Source organism: Trachinotus anak, unplaced genomic scaffold (genome assembly GCF_046630095.1).
Source record: "Trachinotus anak isolate AG129_WGS33_773 ecotype Australia unplaced genomic scaffold, CSIRO_AGI_Tana_v1 ptg000002l, whole genome shotgun sequence".
In the NCBI taxonomy this organism is placed as follows: domain Eukaryota; kingdom Metazoa; phylum Chordata; class Actinopteri; order Carangiformes; family Carangidae; genus Trachinotus; species Trachinotus anak.
Window position 1 is genome coordinate 15032637 of NW_027273853.1, and position 17122 is coordinate 15049758.

The 17122-nt window shown below is 41.0% G+C and overlaps 1 protein-coding gene across 5 annotated transcripts in view; it reads right to left on the reverse strand.

Moving 5' to 3' along the window:
• grm3 (glutamate receptor, metabotropic 3) overlaps window positions 1–293 on the reverse strand; it is a 39180-nt gene extending 38887 nt beyond the window's left edge. For all 5 annotated transcript variants that reach the window (XM_071500863.1, XM_071500871.1, XM_071500849.1 and 2 more), the window contains exon 1: window positions 133–293. The gene's annotated coding sequence lies outside the window, so the exon portion shown is untranslated. The remainder of the gene's footprint in view (window positions 1–132) is intronic.
• Window positions 294–17122: the final 16829 nt, after the last annotated feature.

The following is a 17122-nucleotide window of genomic DNA, read 5'->3' on the forward strand; positions in this document are numbered from 1 at the left end:
CCGTAGGATTGGCTGATGCGCGCTCGAACGGTCCCGGACTGACAATTTTTCACTGCACTCTGTCGCCTAACCCGTACTCTAAGGCTGCAAGACATTTACCCACCATTAAGGAACATGTTATATTTGACCTACCTTGACGACTTGGATCCTTCAAAGGTTGCGCACAAATCTTAAGCTGCTGGAAGTTTGACTTAGTCTACTCCTGATCCCTCCGAGGAGTCGCTCTGAGAGAGAGGATGGGCGCCACTGCTCTGGCCGCCAGCTCTGTGTGTGTGTGTGTGTGTGTGTGTGTGTAAGAGTGTGAGTGCGCGTGCACGTGAGAGAGAGCAAGAGAGAGAGAGAGAGAGAGAGAGAGAGAGAGAGAGAGAGATGGAGAGGGAAACAACAGACGTGGAGAGCTGTAGCCCCTTGCCAAAGGATGCTTCAGTCTCCTAGCAACAACAATCGATCTGGCAAGGAGACATTTTTATTGGATAAAAAGAAAACTTAGCCATTCACCCCCCTTAGCACATGTTTACCACTCAGAATAACAACTCCAGCTTTACTGAGTGACGAGAGAGAGAGTGAGAAAGAGAGAAAGAAGAGAAAGAGAGAGAGAGAGAGAGAGAGAGAGAGAGAGAGAGATGCTCCCAAATGAATGTTTTACATGTGTGTTTTAGGAGCAGGATGAGGTGCAGAATTCATCTACATCCATCTGTCCTTGATAACTGACTCAAAACATATATGCCAAAGCAAAGAGATTCACATTGCGTAATTTTTTTTTTTTTTTTTTTTATCTCTATGCAAGCTCGATCAATGTTTCAACACAGGATTAGACTCTATAAGGTCAGTAGCATAGAAAAACTGTGAGAGGAGCACTAAACATGCTGTCCATGCCTCATCTTGTTTCGGCATATTTGAAAAATCTGGCGTTGGCTGCGTGGTTCAGTGGCAGAGATGTAACACATCCAGGCCTCAAGACCTTCACAGCTGTGACTAGAAGTCTGCATCTAAAGTCTTTATCATACATCACCAAAATGCATGATATATGGCAACCTCACACACACACACACGCACGCACATTCTGTATTTTCTACAAGTTAGGTTTCTCTCTCTCTGTCTCCCCCTGTTTTTCCATCATGATGGCAGAAACAGTGGCACTCAGTGGTGCATGCGTGCCTGTGTAGGGGATGCATGTGCATGTACACACACATATGTGCATTCGTAGTTTGTATGATTATGCACATGGAGTCATTAGAATGCAAGTATGCAAGTGTGCAGCTCCTATTGAACAGAAAATCCTCTTCACGCATGATTGAGTCACAGAGCGTCCTCTCTCTCTCTCTCTCTCTCTAATCAACACAAATACACTGCAACACACATGTACGCACACACACACACACACACACACACACACACACACACACACACACACACACACACACACAGAGGCACTCAGTCTCGAGGCCTGATTTCTGTATTGTAAAGTTAGTCAAGTGCATAGAGATACACTGTCTGAGGGCTTGCTTAAAGCAGTTTTTGATTGCAGCTACGGGCCACAGCATGTTGTTTCCCTGTTTTATATGCAGATGTATGACGACAGGAGGGTGAAGTTTCTGACTAGCTCATATGTTTTCCATGTATGTGCTGTGTGACACCATATGGCATGAGAAAACTGTCTCCGAGGATAAGCTTCGGATGGGTAGAGATTGATTACTTGACTGAAGAAGTAAGGGTAAGAGCATCCACTTCACACCTCTGTGACACACATGCATGCATGGGCATGAGGTGGTAAGTGAACACACACACACACACACACACACACACACACACGCACACTCACACACAGAAACACATGCACACACACTAGCGCCCAGTGTCAGTCACAGCTTTCCCGGACTTCATCCCTCATCCCTGCCGCTCGGGCTGGGAGATGCTGGCTACTCTAATAAAGGCCTCATTGTCTGCATGGCATGCATATATGCAGAAAGCCCAGAAAGCCAGCTTTGTCCCATAAGGGTCCCTCAGCGAGAGAGCATTGTGCTCGGCCTTTCCCCATAGACCAACAGCCGAAAAGCAGAAAGACAGAAAGAAAGAAAGAAAGAAAGAAAGAAAGAAAGAAAGAAAGAAATGAAAGAAAGGTAAAAATGATTGAGGTTGATTGTGACAGATTGTAAAAAGGACCAGCTGAAGCAAACTATATGGAACCATCTACAGGCCTGTGTGTGTGTGTTTGAAAAACTTGACTTCAGGAATTCACCATCTTGCCTCATCGTGCTATACTGCTCCAGCTCATGCAGCAGGAAGTGGGTCTGTTGGGATTATGTTTCCTTCTTTGATTCCACACAGATTGTTTGTGTCCCCGCGCTAATAGAATTATCCATGCTTCATTTCCCATGGTCTTCTGTCCTGTCTCGGCCTCGTGATGGATGGAGCTTCACACAGAGGAGTGAGTGTGCTTAGAAGTGTGCCCAGTGTTGGTCAGACAACGGGGCTAGTTACAACCACAAGCTTCCATTTGCTTTGGTCAATGTGGTCACTTGTGATGTGGCCAAGTGGACAAAAGGACTTTTAATAATGTGCAGCTTTGAGCCAACATGACAATAATACAACTTTACATTTCTTTTTGACACACAATGAAAAAATAAGTTGAATTCTTGAATTTGTCTTAAGACAAAATAAAGGGATATTTTTTTTGTGAGGCGTGTGTGTCTGTGTTTGTGTCATAGACCAGATTTGGGGCCACATACAATAACATACTTCATGCAGGATATCTTGTCCAACAGTGGAAAATATCCCCCAGTTTGGTTTTAGTGCAGTTGCATTAAGCACAAGCTAAAGTTGTTTTTATAAAGCAAGGTGAGGGGTTCTTCAGACACAATTTTATGGGCACCAGATGGGAGAGTTGAAGACTCAGGGGACCAGCTTAACCAAGTGCTGAATTTCCCATCTACAATCTGGTATAGACCTACTTAATACATTTCTGAAAAACATACTGAATGCCTATTTTCAGAGAGTGGGACCACATTGCATAAAGTCTGCTGCATAAAGTATTAAGTTCCTGGAATATTCCTATGACATTCCTACATACCATTCCTATAGACAGCGTGACTATATTAGTTCGATAGAAACCATGTCACGAATTACCCTGATATTTTTTCACCATAAAACTATCATCTATAATCTCTTATGAAGTTAAATTACTTTTCCAAATAGCTAAAATCCAATAGCCATAGACTGGACAGTGTGTGAGAATAGCAGAGACATCACCAAGGTTTGATACTCTACAAAACTCTGCCACTGTGTAGCTGGCAATTGAAAACAATGACTATATTTGGAAATTAAGTGTGATGCATATCAAATTTGCCCCAAATGTGTTTTAGATGACTAAGTAAAAGCCTGTTTGTGTGTGTGTGTGTGTGTGTGTGTGTGAATATCATATGGCTGTTAATGTTGTTTTGGGCTGTTTATGGGTCCTAACAGGGGGTTGGTCTCTAATTATCTTGGTTACAGAGGCATGGCCACCAGACTGCAGGCCACACACACTTCACAGGACGCGCACTGACCTGACTCATGTTCGTCTGCTTGCCAGTCCAACACACACACACACGCACACGAAAACTTCAACAAGGTTACTGAGCAGTGACTCACCTCACACACCCTGTGTTCAGAGTATTTATTTGCTGTCATGTAGGATCAGATGGACAGATGATTGTTTCCGTTTTTGTATCATTTCTGGTAACATGTTTTAGGGCTCAAACAAAACAAAACAAAAACAAACACATGAACAGCAATTAACTTAAACAAAAATCAACCAGTAAATGTTTCATTTAAAACTATAATTATATCTTTGGAGAACTTCTGAAATTCATGAGCTAATTTGCATTTCCCCAGTTTTTGTCTTCCCTCGTGAGAAGAGTTTTCTGAGATCTGAGGAGTATCTCACCTACTTTGTATATCGTGACAACAAACACGACAATCTTTGGATGTGTGGGGGGCAAAAATTGTGGATGAAAATAACCGTAAGTCAGTGTGGGTTTAATTTTTTGAAAATCAAAACCTCTGGAATGAAATAAGACTTAACACATGCAAACATTCCAGGTGTGTACATGTACACATGTGCAAACACACAAACAGGCTTTGTGCAGTATCTGATTTGGCCTCTCCTCTGAGCTTTCTCACCATGACCACAATTCATTAGTAATTGACCGCAGCAGCCTCACTCATTAAACATTAACAGGCTACTGGTGAATAATTGATTAATGATATGAGGCGATCTGCAGCAGCATTCTGACAATAAGAGTGCATGGATGAGAGGAAGGAGAGGCCAAATCAATGCAACGCAAAGCAGAGGCCCTGACACATGACAGACACACACACACACACACACACACACACACAAACACATGCACTCATGCACGCACACACGCACGCACGCATGCACACACACACACACACGGGATCACTCTCTCACTCATTCACAATTGATTGAACTCACTGATCAAGTGCAGAAATGTTTAAGCAAGTGTAAACACACAATACATACAGACTTGAATGCCATTTCGCCCTCTGACGGCAGAGTGGTATTGACTTATCACCTTGTAGATGTCGGAGAATAATGTTACCACCTTTGTGCTCCCAAACATTTCTATCAATCTCCTTTAAAACCAATGTCAGTTTTCACTTTTCTTTCAGTGGGTTGATGCTGTATCTCATTTTGAAGAGAAACCTAACCCAATTTCTCTGAGCAAACAGTTTGCAGTTTGTCTGTCCCTAAAGGTACTTGTGGAATGTTTTGTGATTATTGCAGCCAGAATATTGCAGGATATTGGCTGTATAATTTAAAATTGCAAGGTTGTGGCAAAAAATAAAAAATAAAAAAATTAATGAAGGAGGATGGAGGGCCCTATGGACCACTGTAGAGGACCTTGAAATGTGACATTACATGCCAATAAAGCAGTGATACTTAGTCTTTCTAAATGAAAATTGGCCTTTCAATGATTATATTGATTTTCTTTTATGAAGAATGCAGCTGCTGATTTTGTAGTGTGCAATGTAACATGTAAAAATATCATAAATCACTGCTTCCATGAATGTACCCTAATACTTCTTTACATACATTTATATTTTGGCAAGTGCCACTTTAAAAATACCCATAAGACAAAGTAATAGTAAGTACAGTATAGATGCTTTCCTGATGTTTAAGAACAGGACCAATCAGTGCTCTGTCTCAAATTGGCCATTTCTAATTACATCAAATCATTGATCGTTTTGGCTCTAAAAAGCCATGACGCATCCCTAGTTGGGGGAACTCTGATTGGAAGTGGTTAGTCAGATTTTCATTAACGTTATCTGTCATTAAGCTGATTGGCTGCTCAAAAGACACAAGGCTAGTTTAAAGTGTGAGAATAATACAAATTAAGTTTTCATTTTACTGGCTAAGACTTAATATACAGTGTGATAAACAGTGCTGAACAGTCATTGCAGCTGTATCTGCTAATATTATATTTGTGTGTACAATTTGATGACACCACAATAATTGGTCATTTTGACAAGATACTACTGCTTAATGTGATTCGGCGATCGGAAACCGAAAACAAATACATTCTTGGTGGGTTGTGTGTTAAAACTGGATCTGAAACATGCACACAGGCCACAGTCCATATATTCAGACACACACACACACACACACACACACATACACACACACACACACGCGCGCACAGTACTTACGCTGACACTCACAGAGTGAAAATTAGGATAATGACAATCATCTAGCAGCGGAAATAAGAGCTGGATGTCTCCTCACTGGAGTCAGGCTGAGAGCGAGCGAGCTCATCAGAGAGAGAACAGAGTGAGATGTGTCCTCTTTCAGCGCTGATGAAACTCACTGAGACTTGGCCAGTCACAGGGGTGCTCGATGATGAATAGGGGGCAGGCTCACCCCTTTAAAACAACTAATGATATATGTGTGTGTGTGTGTGTGTGTTTGTATGTGTGTATTTGTGTGTGTCCTGTCTGTCTTGGCTCCTGACACGCAGAGCGGTTAAGCAGGCAGACCAGTTCATTATCACATGTGTTAATATTTAATTTTCCGATTTGATAAAAAATGATGTTTCATTAATGAGGTGATCCATCCCTGGATATCAGGAGTCATCCAAACCAGGGCAGCGCTGTGATATCGAAACTTCTTCGTTTCATCCTTATTATGCCACGTGTTGTTTTCTGCTCCTCCACATGTATTTTTAGCTTATCTCTTAATCAGTATTATCTAGCGTGAAATTTTGTTATCTGCATGTGCATGTATGCTGTGAATAGCACACAAATCATTTCATCCCTGTCCATTAATCTCCCGTTTGGTTAATTATCACAGTTGCTAATTACAAACCTCTCAACTGAACTAGACTTCTGTCTGTTCCTTCCACTATTCTTCTTCTCTATTTCCTCTCCCTTCTTTTCTATGTTGCCATTTGCAACATGGCAGCACAGGCAGACAGCTGCACAGACAACTTTAAATAAAGAGGAAGTTTAGCTATGACGAATTGATTAAAAATGTCCAGGAAAATGCCTCCAGAGACCTACAAACAGTGACATTGGATGAATATTTAGCTCTACTATTAGATAACCCCCCCCCCTTTTTTTTTTAAAGTGGATGCCTTGGTTGGTGCTGGCTCTGGCTGTCATGCTGCTATTTATGCCCATGCCAGTCGCTCCAGGATGGCTACTCTTAGAGGGGTGCTTTGAAGAGCTGTCCAGGTGAGAGCTTGGCAATGGCAGAGCTTTTTCTGCTCTTTCACAACACAGAGTGCCCTTCAGGGACTCAAAATTGCCCTGCGGTGTTATGGATAATACTCAAATCCACACTAAGATCACAGACAGACACACACAGGCAAATACACAAGAACTCAATCTAGAGCTTTCTATGTGCCCTCAAGTACTGTATACGCAAAGCATATGTGCACCCTCTTTCAGGTACTCACACAAACATGTACACACACTCTTCACATATTAAAATAGCAAGTTGGACTAAACAAAAGACAATTGCTCTGGCATGAAATTTTCCCTTGGTACCATTTCAGACACAGAGAAAAAAAACAAACTTAAGTGCTTTAGCAGTTTATTTTTCTCTCTAGACTTCGGCTCTTCTCTCAGTCCACCTCTTTTTGTTTCCTCTTCTCATCCTCCTTTAATTTCACCTCCCCTCTTCTAATCAGTGAAAACAGACTACAGATGAGACCATATGCTCCTGTGTGTGTATGTGGAATTATGTGTGTCTAATTATGTGTGCTCTTCTATTCAAAGACACTGTGGAGAGGCAATGGTGGTGTAGTGAAAAGCGAACTCATGACTTGACAGCTCCTCAGAGTTGCTCCCAAAATGCACCTCAATTCCAAAAGCTGCTGCTCTCCTCTCTCTTCCTGAGTGCCTCAACGGACAGATCCTGTGTGGACTGATGTTAACCTCACGGGGCAATGCAACTGGACTCTCTTTTTTTTTAGCTTCCTTTTTAAACGCGCTCAGAGTCATAAAGTTCTTCCGAAGTAATGACAAGAAGCTGGTCTCTACAACACTATTTTCAGACAAAATACAATAACTCCATCCCTGTGTTGTTAAATGCTACATCTTCTATGGTTTTTGCTACACAAAGCTTTTAATGCTACCAAGTAAATGTGAGCATTTTTCTGAGTGATCTTGAGACTCACATCGTTATGTAGGAAGTATCTGGCCAAGGAGGGAAAGATAATGCATCACCTGGATGTAATTTTTTTGTTGCATAAGCTAATTCTACATGTAGTATGGTAATATACTCTGAATGGCCTTCTACTGCTTCATACCAGACTGATGTTCTCAACATCTAGTCAAGAATTCTTTCCAACATTTGAGTGCCAAGCCAAGCGTGTCCTGAGAGACAATAACAGACATATATGCAATATGCATATACATTAGCACATGCACAACCACTTTCACACAAAACAACACATTAATATAGGACTACAAACAAAGCCTTTCAAGTGGCAGACATGCAGGCATTCACATCCTGTATGCATACACACACACACACACACACACACACACACAAGCAGACTGCTGCCACAAATGAACCAAAATTACTTGGGTAATAAATCATTTCCTGCTCACATAATCTCACAGATGACAAACTACATATAGCTCACAATGTATTTGTTCTTAAGTGTGTGTGTGTGTGTGTGTGTGTGAGTGAGTGGCGCACACATTTTGCTCATGACCATGTGAGATTTTTTTCATTTCCGGTGTGTTTGTATATATTTGAGTGTGGGTGAAGGGATATGTGTGAACTGTGGCATAAAGCCTTGGGGGTACAATTTCAAATCGTAGCCTTAAGGTGGCCTCCTCACTGATCAAGTTAAAGGAGCCAGTGACTGCGGTGCACCAGGTGAGCCAATGTGAAAGGATGACATCATGATTTATTGGCTGCCAGGCATTGATATTGGACCTAAATGCTGATGATGAAATTCAGACCACTGACCTAAACAACCACTGTTATTTACTCGTGAGATTCAAAACGCACAAGTTTGTTTTAAAAGAACTGAATTCTCCTCGGCTGTTATGACTTCATGCCCCGGCCTTCTTGGTCTTTTTCTTTTTTTTTTCTGCAGTCAAAGTAGCAAGTGGACGATTTGTGGTTCAAGCTGGGCCAGGGTGTGAATCTGTTTTGCATGCTGGCGCACAGTTTGTAGGGGCAGATCTGAAGTCAGTTTCACGTCTAAATTAGAGCACTCAGTAGCAACACATTGTAAATGAGTCTTAATGAGTTTCCCAGCCTTTATTTTCTGCACTGTTAGACAGCCCTATGGCAGCACTGAGATGTCAGCCGCTCCTGCTGGGGCTAATATCCTCCAACCACCATGATGACACTGCCACCAGTCATTCACATACACACAGGTAATTGCATGCTCAAGGCATATATATGTATATATATATATATATGTGTGTGTGTGCGTGCGTGTGTGTTTGTGTAATTGTGTGTGTGTGTGAGACAGCTTGCTGCGTTCACTGGTAGATACTGCAGGAGGGAGTATCCAGGAGTATCCAACGTATGGCAAAGTGGAATAACTTAGTTCTCTGTTGACAAAGGAAAACACATGAATTATAACTCAACAGTCTGTGCATGTGTCTGTGTGTGTGTGTGTGTTTCAGTGTGTGCACGTGTCATTTTAAACCCATCTGTGTGTCTTCTTTAGGACACACATTTGTGTCATTTTTCAACACAGGTTAATGACGATGCATTTTAAAACACTATATGCTGTTATATACTATCCCAAAGAAAATACACACGTACTAAAGTGGAACATCCGTTTTTGTGTGTATGGTGTGTGTGGGTGTGTGTGTGTGTGTGTGTGCATTCAGCAGTAATCATCTCATGACTCATCTGAATACTAAATCTCTCTTTGAGACTTCCATGCAAAACACCTCAAATCCTCATGTATGCTGCTAAACTCCAAAACAAAAATCATGCTCTTTTTGCATTTTTATCAAACCGCTGGCAGCATCTGCCACAAAGACTTACAGATCTGGTAGCTGAGTATGTGGGGCAGCATACATTAATCATACCGATATTGAGTAGAGTGACAGATACTCATATCAGCATTTACATAAACAAGTGGAACAGGGTGTGAATCCGATTGATGTATAAAGTATGGATGATGAGAGATGTGAATTGCAGGAAGCACGAGTGTGTAGGTGACAGACGATCCATGGAGCAGGGATTGTAACCCAGAATAAGCTTGGTAACAGAACACAGCAGTCGCATTGTCTTCTGCAGGTCGATCTGACAACTCTAATTGCTTGTGTCTGAGGATGGTCGTGCTCTGATGTTTTTGTGTGTCTTGTGTGTGTAAAAAAAGAGAGGGTTTCTCTAACTGGATTTAGCATGTCTATATTCAAAGGGCAAGAGTTAATCTACGAACAGATTGCTCTTGTACGATCTTCACAGGACGAGTGCCAGTTTAATAAGGCTGCTAAGGATATGATGAATAGAGCATCGCAACAACTATATGCACTGTAATCTGGGGGTGTTGCATCACCTCCTAACAGCTAATCTTCTTATTGGGAAAAAGCAAGCAACAAGGATACTGCTTAGATGGACAAAGAGGCAACAAATGCATAAAAGAAACAGACTCTGAGTTTTTTTGTTTTTTTTTTGGGCTGTTTGTTGATCTGTCTGTTTTTTCTCTCTTGCTGTCAGTCCACCTGTCCTTGCCTATAGCACACACATATACACACACACACACATACACACACACACACCCTTAACTGAACACTGAAACACTGGGATATAGGGGATGCTTGGCTATGGCAAACATCATTGAAACTGTATTACATATTGTTGACCAGCTGCAGCTTGGCAGTAGTAGTAGTGGAGTTGGTGGTGACCACTTTTCCATTCAAGTGAATGGTCCCCACTTCTGGATGGGATTAAAATTCACTGACCAGCAGCGGTCATATTAAATTCTCTGACATTCAGAGCATGCTAAGATAAATCTTAGCATGCGAGAAATCTTAGCATGCTGATGTCAGTATTTAGCTCAAAGCAGCATTGTGCCTAAGTAGAAACATGGCTGTAAACTCAGTGTTTTTTTAAACAAAGCAGGTGGGAGACAGTGATGTATTTTTGCTGCGTTACAACTGTGTTCAAAAGTCTGTGTTTGTGATTGTGCACGTACAACTGTGTGTATCTGCAAGTATTGCTAATCAATAGGTTGTAAGAAGCTGCTATCTGTATCTGTTTTTGTAACATTCAGTAGTAAATCCCCCAAGACAATGTTCACTATCATGGAATTACAGGCAGAGTTTCTCATTGTGCTGTCAGGCCACTCCCCTGTGAGGGTTGTGTGTCTGTTTGAATGTGTGTGTGTGTGTGTGTGTGTGTGTGTGTGTGTGTGTGTTTGTATGTGTGTGTTTGTGCATGCCTTTCTTTATGGCTTGAGGGGAAACAGGCAAACTGACGTTCAAGTACAGGCTGGAAAGAATACACATGAAGCATCAATAAGCACAGAGGCAAAGATGCAGCTTGTAAGGTGTGAATTACTGATGAATCTTAAAATATCAGGAATCAGAAACTAAGTGTAGCAATACATAAAGCTTCCTCCATCCTCCACTTTCTCTGAAGTCCTCTGGGTACTCTTTTTTTTTTACTGTATATAAACACACAACCCACACTGACATACATTTGCTATGTGCAGGTGTGACTGTACTCTTTGGATTGACTTGAATCTTTTTAGCCTTGAATGCATTTGTATTCTCACAGAAAAGCATCACCTTGTCTTTCCCTCCCGCTCTTCCCCATCTCTCCTTCACCTCCTCCTGCCTCTGCCCCAGCTCTCATTCTTCACTCCCACCTTCTTCCTCCTCCTCCTCGCTGCATACAGGGCAGGGTAGCAGAACTGTCTAGTCTTTGAGACGTGAGGAGTTTGATCTTCAGAAAGTGGAATCTAGATAGCATGTCTTGCTGTGCTTCGGGGATCTGGGTGTGTGTGTGTGTGTGCATACGAGGGTGCTCGTTTGCTCACATGTGTGTGTACCTTACATTCCAGATGAAGATAAAAGCCCTAACCCCGACATCGCTCAGTTCTGCTAAGTAAAGCAGCAGGAATGGTTCACAGTTTGAGGTGCAGAATCCTGGCTTTGCCTTCATAAATCTGACACAATACAGTCATGAGTCATAGCTATCGTATGTCATCAACTCACAATGAACACGTACATGGACTCTACCTGTCATGGCTGTGACCGAAAACAGTTAAGGGACCTTATTCAAAAAGCAAGCCTATAAAAACTAATAGATAGATAGATAGATAGATGCTTGTTTACACCTACAAATAAATGTTGAATAGTAGACCTTGTAAAAAAATTTCAATGTTTTTTGTTTTGTCTTGTGGGATAAAAGCTGTTAACAAAACACCTACTCTTAGCTGCTTCACAGTAAAATGCAGTAAAGGGTTTTGTCCCACAAATGACAAAGAGATAGAACATCTCTCCACAAACAAATTAGTGTGCAACTTCATTTACAGGGAACCAAATGTATTCCTATTTTCACTGGTTGGTTCGAGCAAATATCTTTCATGTTGTGCTTCTATTGATGAGGAAGAAAGATGAAAAAATCAAATGATACAAGTGTCCTACACGCATCTCTGAGCCTTTTTATTGTGTGAATAGCATGATAAATCAAAGCCAGTGTTTGGCCTTGATTTTGTCTTTTCAGAAAATCATTTCTTTTTGCTGCCCATATTATAGAGCTCTCACCCTTCTGCTTTCTGTGAATATACTGCAGGAATGTCAGGGTTTCACTGAAATGGGTGTGTGTGTGTGTGTGTGTGTGTGTGTGTATTTGTGCACACTCATTTGTGTATCTCTTGTATCTGGGCAGTGTTCTCTACTGTCTTTTCCTAGCTTGAGATGTGCTGTAAGTAGTATTTCCAGGGGACCATGACCTGACCATTTGACCACAGCTCAGCATATCATCCTGACAAACACATGACAACGTTTTTCTTAGATCCTTCCCGCCCACACAATTTGTGTAGGAATTTCATAATGAATGTATTTCCTGTCTCATTGGAAGACATACATCCAAACAGGTGTCGCTTTTCAACAGAAGTCAGTGTATTTCTGGAGGCTTGTGTGTGTATGTGTGTGTGTGTGTGTGTGTGTGTGTGTGTCTTGCACATCTGCATGTATCTTTGCATTTGTGCATTTGTGCCTGTGCACATGTTCAGGGAATAGGTGATGTGTGTTTGAAGTGCAGAAACACCAAGCCAAGTGTTGCATACTGTTGGATGGCTTTGTTGCCAGATGAAACAGAGAGAGAGAGAGAGAGAGAGAGAGAAAGAGAGAGCTGAGAGAGACAGACAGAGCTGAACTTAAGTAACCCTCCTACAGTGTCACACTTTGAATTTAGCAAGAATTTAACTGAAGAGTTTAACTTTCCTGATTGTCACTGCCTGAACTTCTGCCGAACACTCGAGCTGTGTCAAGGCAGAAGTAACAGAAGCCTTCAGAGTGCTTTCACTCTACAATTTCAGATAAACAACACTGTCAGTATGCCAGGCTGAAACATTATGCTTATAGAACATTGCAGAGTTACAGTGTGGTGTCTAAATGATAAGAACAGCATAAAATCTTTCTTTCCCAGAGGTTCCTAGTCTTTATTTCTGACTGTGTCTGAGTGTGTAGGACACATTATTTGTCCATATAAAGCCTTAAACACTAGACTTGCTCACTCCAGTGTGATGGTGCAGTAAACAAAAAGGTCAGCATCTTCACACACCAAGACAGCTGATAATATGCAACAAAACTCAGCGTTTCAGCTGCAGTGTTAGTAACCTAGAGTTCATTAAACTGGTAGTTTAACTACATTTTCAGTAGCTTGCTGCTAGTTCAGCAACATTCATGTGTGCAGAGTGATTCAATTAGTCAAATTACTTTTTGCTATTGCCATTTGTGCAGTTAAAGGAGCTAGTTGTATGTTTTGCTATTGCTAAATTAGCATTAACAGCTCTTTACTTACCAGTCTAGAAGAAGCGCAATTCAGTATCAAACTCGCCAAGAGCTGTCTCCAGCAGTGGAAAGCAATGCCAATGTTAACTCTTATCTCTATCTTTTCTTCCAGTGAAGTTAGCACACCAACCAGCTAGCCCCGGCATGTCTGATGTAGCTGTGCTGCTCAGAGGGCATATTGTAACTCAACGGTGGCTGAAGCTCTCATTAAGTACAATCACCACTTTTGGTGGCAGAGAAAACTTAAGAAGCCCCTGTACTAAAAATACAAATTTGGGCCATAAAAGCAAAGGAATGATTTTTTTTTTTTTTCAAAATATTATTTTTTAATATATCATTGCTTTTCTACTGTAATTGAACCCCCTTTGACCAACCAGCCCCACCCCCTTTTCCTTTCATCCTGATTGCTGTGAAGGCAATGCATTCGTCAGGCAGCCACCGCCACACACCTGACCTTTATGTAGTTCATGTGCAAAAGCCAAGGGCGGTGGTGTTGCTCAGTGCTCACACGGCAACAACATCATGGATAAATGTCCTGAATCAAGAATCACCGTGGCCATACTTAAGCCGTTATTGCATGCGAAACACTTTGCTATGAATATTGGGGTATTTCTTTTTTGTTTATGTATGACCTGTGAACAAATAGGCACTTTTTGCAATAAACTGGCAAATGCCTTTTTTTAAGTTTTGTAAAAACTTTGTATCACATGTACATTGTCAGTTTAATATTTTTTTACAAAGTAGTTTGAACTACTTTTTCTAATTCAACTTCTTCCAGTGTCAAAGTAGCCTCTTCAACATCTGTATGTCACTGCATTTTTTAAAATGTAGCTTAATCTTCATCTATTAAGACATATCAAAATATGTACACATACAGGAAGAAAAATATTACGGAATCCTGTTTCCAGCTCTAGATGAGTCATGCTCTTTCTATAGTGTGAGCTCATGAAAAAGCTTCGGGTGAGGGGGAGATACTGTCATATTCAACTGATTTACTTTCCCCATGGCAGCATTCACTTTTATGCACAGTGGGGCTCTTTTAGCACAACCTTGATCCATGATTGGGCGCTGACTTCACTCCACTGTGTCAGAGCTTAAGGTGTTGCACAAACACTTTCTTTATCTAATTTCACCACATATTATTCTCACCCTTGTGTGGGGCTGTAACCCTGTTTCAACTTAAAAAAAATAAAATAAAAGTCATTTTAACACAGGACTAATACATGAAATAATTAACGTATGTGGAGATGTGGAAGGAATTATTCATCTATTTCTACACTCTAGTTTTTGTACCAATTAAACAAAATAAAATCTAATGTCTTAAATAGTTAGCTTTAGCAGTGCTGGTAGACAGTCTTTGTTATCTTTAGACAGAGCCATGTGAGCTGTTTCCCCCATTTCCCGTCAATGTCCTAAGCTAAGCTAACTGGCTAGCCTCACATCCATTGTTTTATTAGTATGCTGAATACTAAATGGGCTGCAAAGGGATGATGCTTCTTTCAATTCAAACTGGTCTCATCCTGATGCAGTGTTTCTGTGTGACCTGCAATATCCTCCACACTTTGAAATTATTGCCATTAGGTGTGGCCCTCCTACTGTGACTACCACGTACTGTACACTGTATATACTGTATGTGCACTATTTTTAGTGTTGTACGCTGGTGAGACACACACACACACACACACACACACACACACACACACACACACACACACACACAGTAAAAGAAGCTTGTTTCTACAAAGTAATAGAGTAACTTTATCAGCCTGTCTCTCCTCTGGTTTTTGTAGTTTCCCTCAGTTGGCTGGATGCTAACATGTGGACAGCTGCAGTGGTGAGGATGAGGTGGATGAATAAATCCACTGGTTTATCACTCTCAGCATGCGGTCCTGTTTATAGGAAGTCTGTGAAGGAATTCAAATCGACTCTGCTCTGGCTCTGGCTCTGGGTTTCTATTGTTAGACCCGCAGAGATTGGGTACCTTTCTTTTGCTTCCCTCAAAAGAAAGGTACAAAATTTTCCTAGCTTCTCCTCTCCTATTCTCCTGTCCTCGCTGCTCATAAAATGCTGTTAAAAGACATGGCTTAAAGGTATTAAGTAGCTCAAGTGTCCTTGTTTTGGCTAGAGACCAGAATGAAAAGGTTTAAAAAATTATAATATCTGAAAACATAGTATGTGAAAGAAACATTTGAGAAACCCTCATGATTTTGTCAAGAATTTGAAATGCATTAGAACTGCATGTTGGCAGTCCTAAACGGGCAATGTACCATATCTTGATATTTGCTTTTAGCAGTAAGCCTATACCAGAACTCACACACATCCCAGTGAAAATTCCCAGTCATGAAATGTGGTGTTTATCACTATGACAACTTTAAACTTGCAATAAGTCATTTTTGGCCACTTGGGGGTAGCATTTGTGTATGTGGTTTATCAGAGCTAAATTATGGGCTGAAAAACCAAAACAATGAATTTACAGATGCTAAAAAGCTCAAGCTGAGAGGAACTGCAGATGTAGGTACTTTTTTTGTGAATTTGAAGCACCTGTCAAACACAAATATACACAACACAAGTCAATGTATCTTCCATGGATCTGATGAAGTTAAGGGACTGTCAAATCATTCACTACAGGGAAATACACAGAGAGGAGAGGGATACGTGCTGTGGTCAAAGACACGAGAACATCAATGAATGTATCGAAGTAAATCCTATAGAAGACAAATAAATATATTGTCCCATTTATCTGTTCTTGCAAAAGGCCAGTTTTCATGTCACTTACTTATCATAAACTTGGTAGGCTCTAATATGAAGAGTATAATACAAGAGCATTCTAAGATTTTTTTGTGACAGAAATTCTGAAATGATATGGTCAGACAACGATGTCATCAGTAAGTGACAAAGATGACTTGGGTCCTAATGGGGAACCATACTGTATGGGCTGCTTCACATTAAGAATTTAGCCCTGAATATCTATTAATCTGCACGATAGACTCCACAAGTCAAATATTTATTAGCTCTGATTAGGAAATTCATATTTTAGATATGACTGTCTCATTCCTCTCAGCTCATAAATATTCACATCATTTCAGATGATAACCTCAGAAGATTTCAGACTAGACAGAGCTTCTCTGTCAAAGATACTGCTGTCCAGACGTATAACAGATCTTAAAAAGTTTCTTTGAACTTTATTTCATTGGGTGTTGAAGATTTGGTGAATGATTATGTCAGACACTTGTTTGCATTTGACTCATCCTGTTATCCTGGTGGGGTTCTGCCTTTTGTTGTTAGATGCTTGATAAATGTCTGTGTATATATTTTTTCTGCAAATGTGTGTGTCTTTGTGTGTGTGTGTGTGTGTTTGTGCAGCACAGATGAGTAGGCCTGGGAATTCTCTCAGGGACAGATGAAATCTTCAGGAGCAGCATGAAAAGGGAGCAGAGATAGAGAGGATGGTGTTTGCCAAATTAGCCTGAGATCAGATTGGATTGACTGAAACTGGTCTGTGTGTGGTCACATTGTGTGTATGTGTGTGCGCATGTGTGTGTGTGTGAATGAGTGTGTGATTATGTGTGTGCGCTCATTGGCAGAGTTGTGTCTTTACAAGTTGAAGAGACCT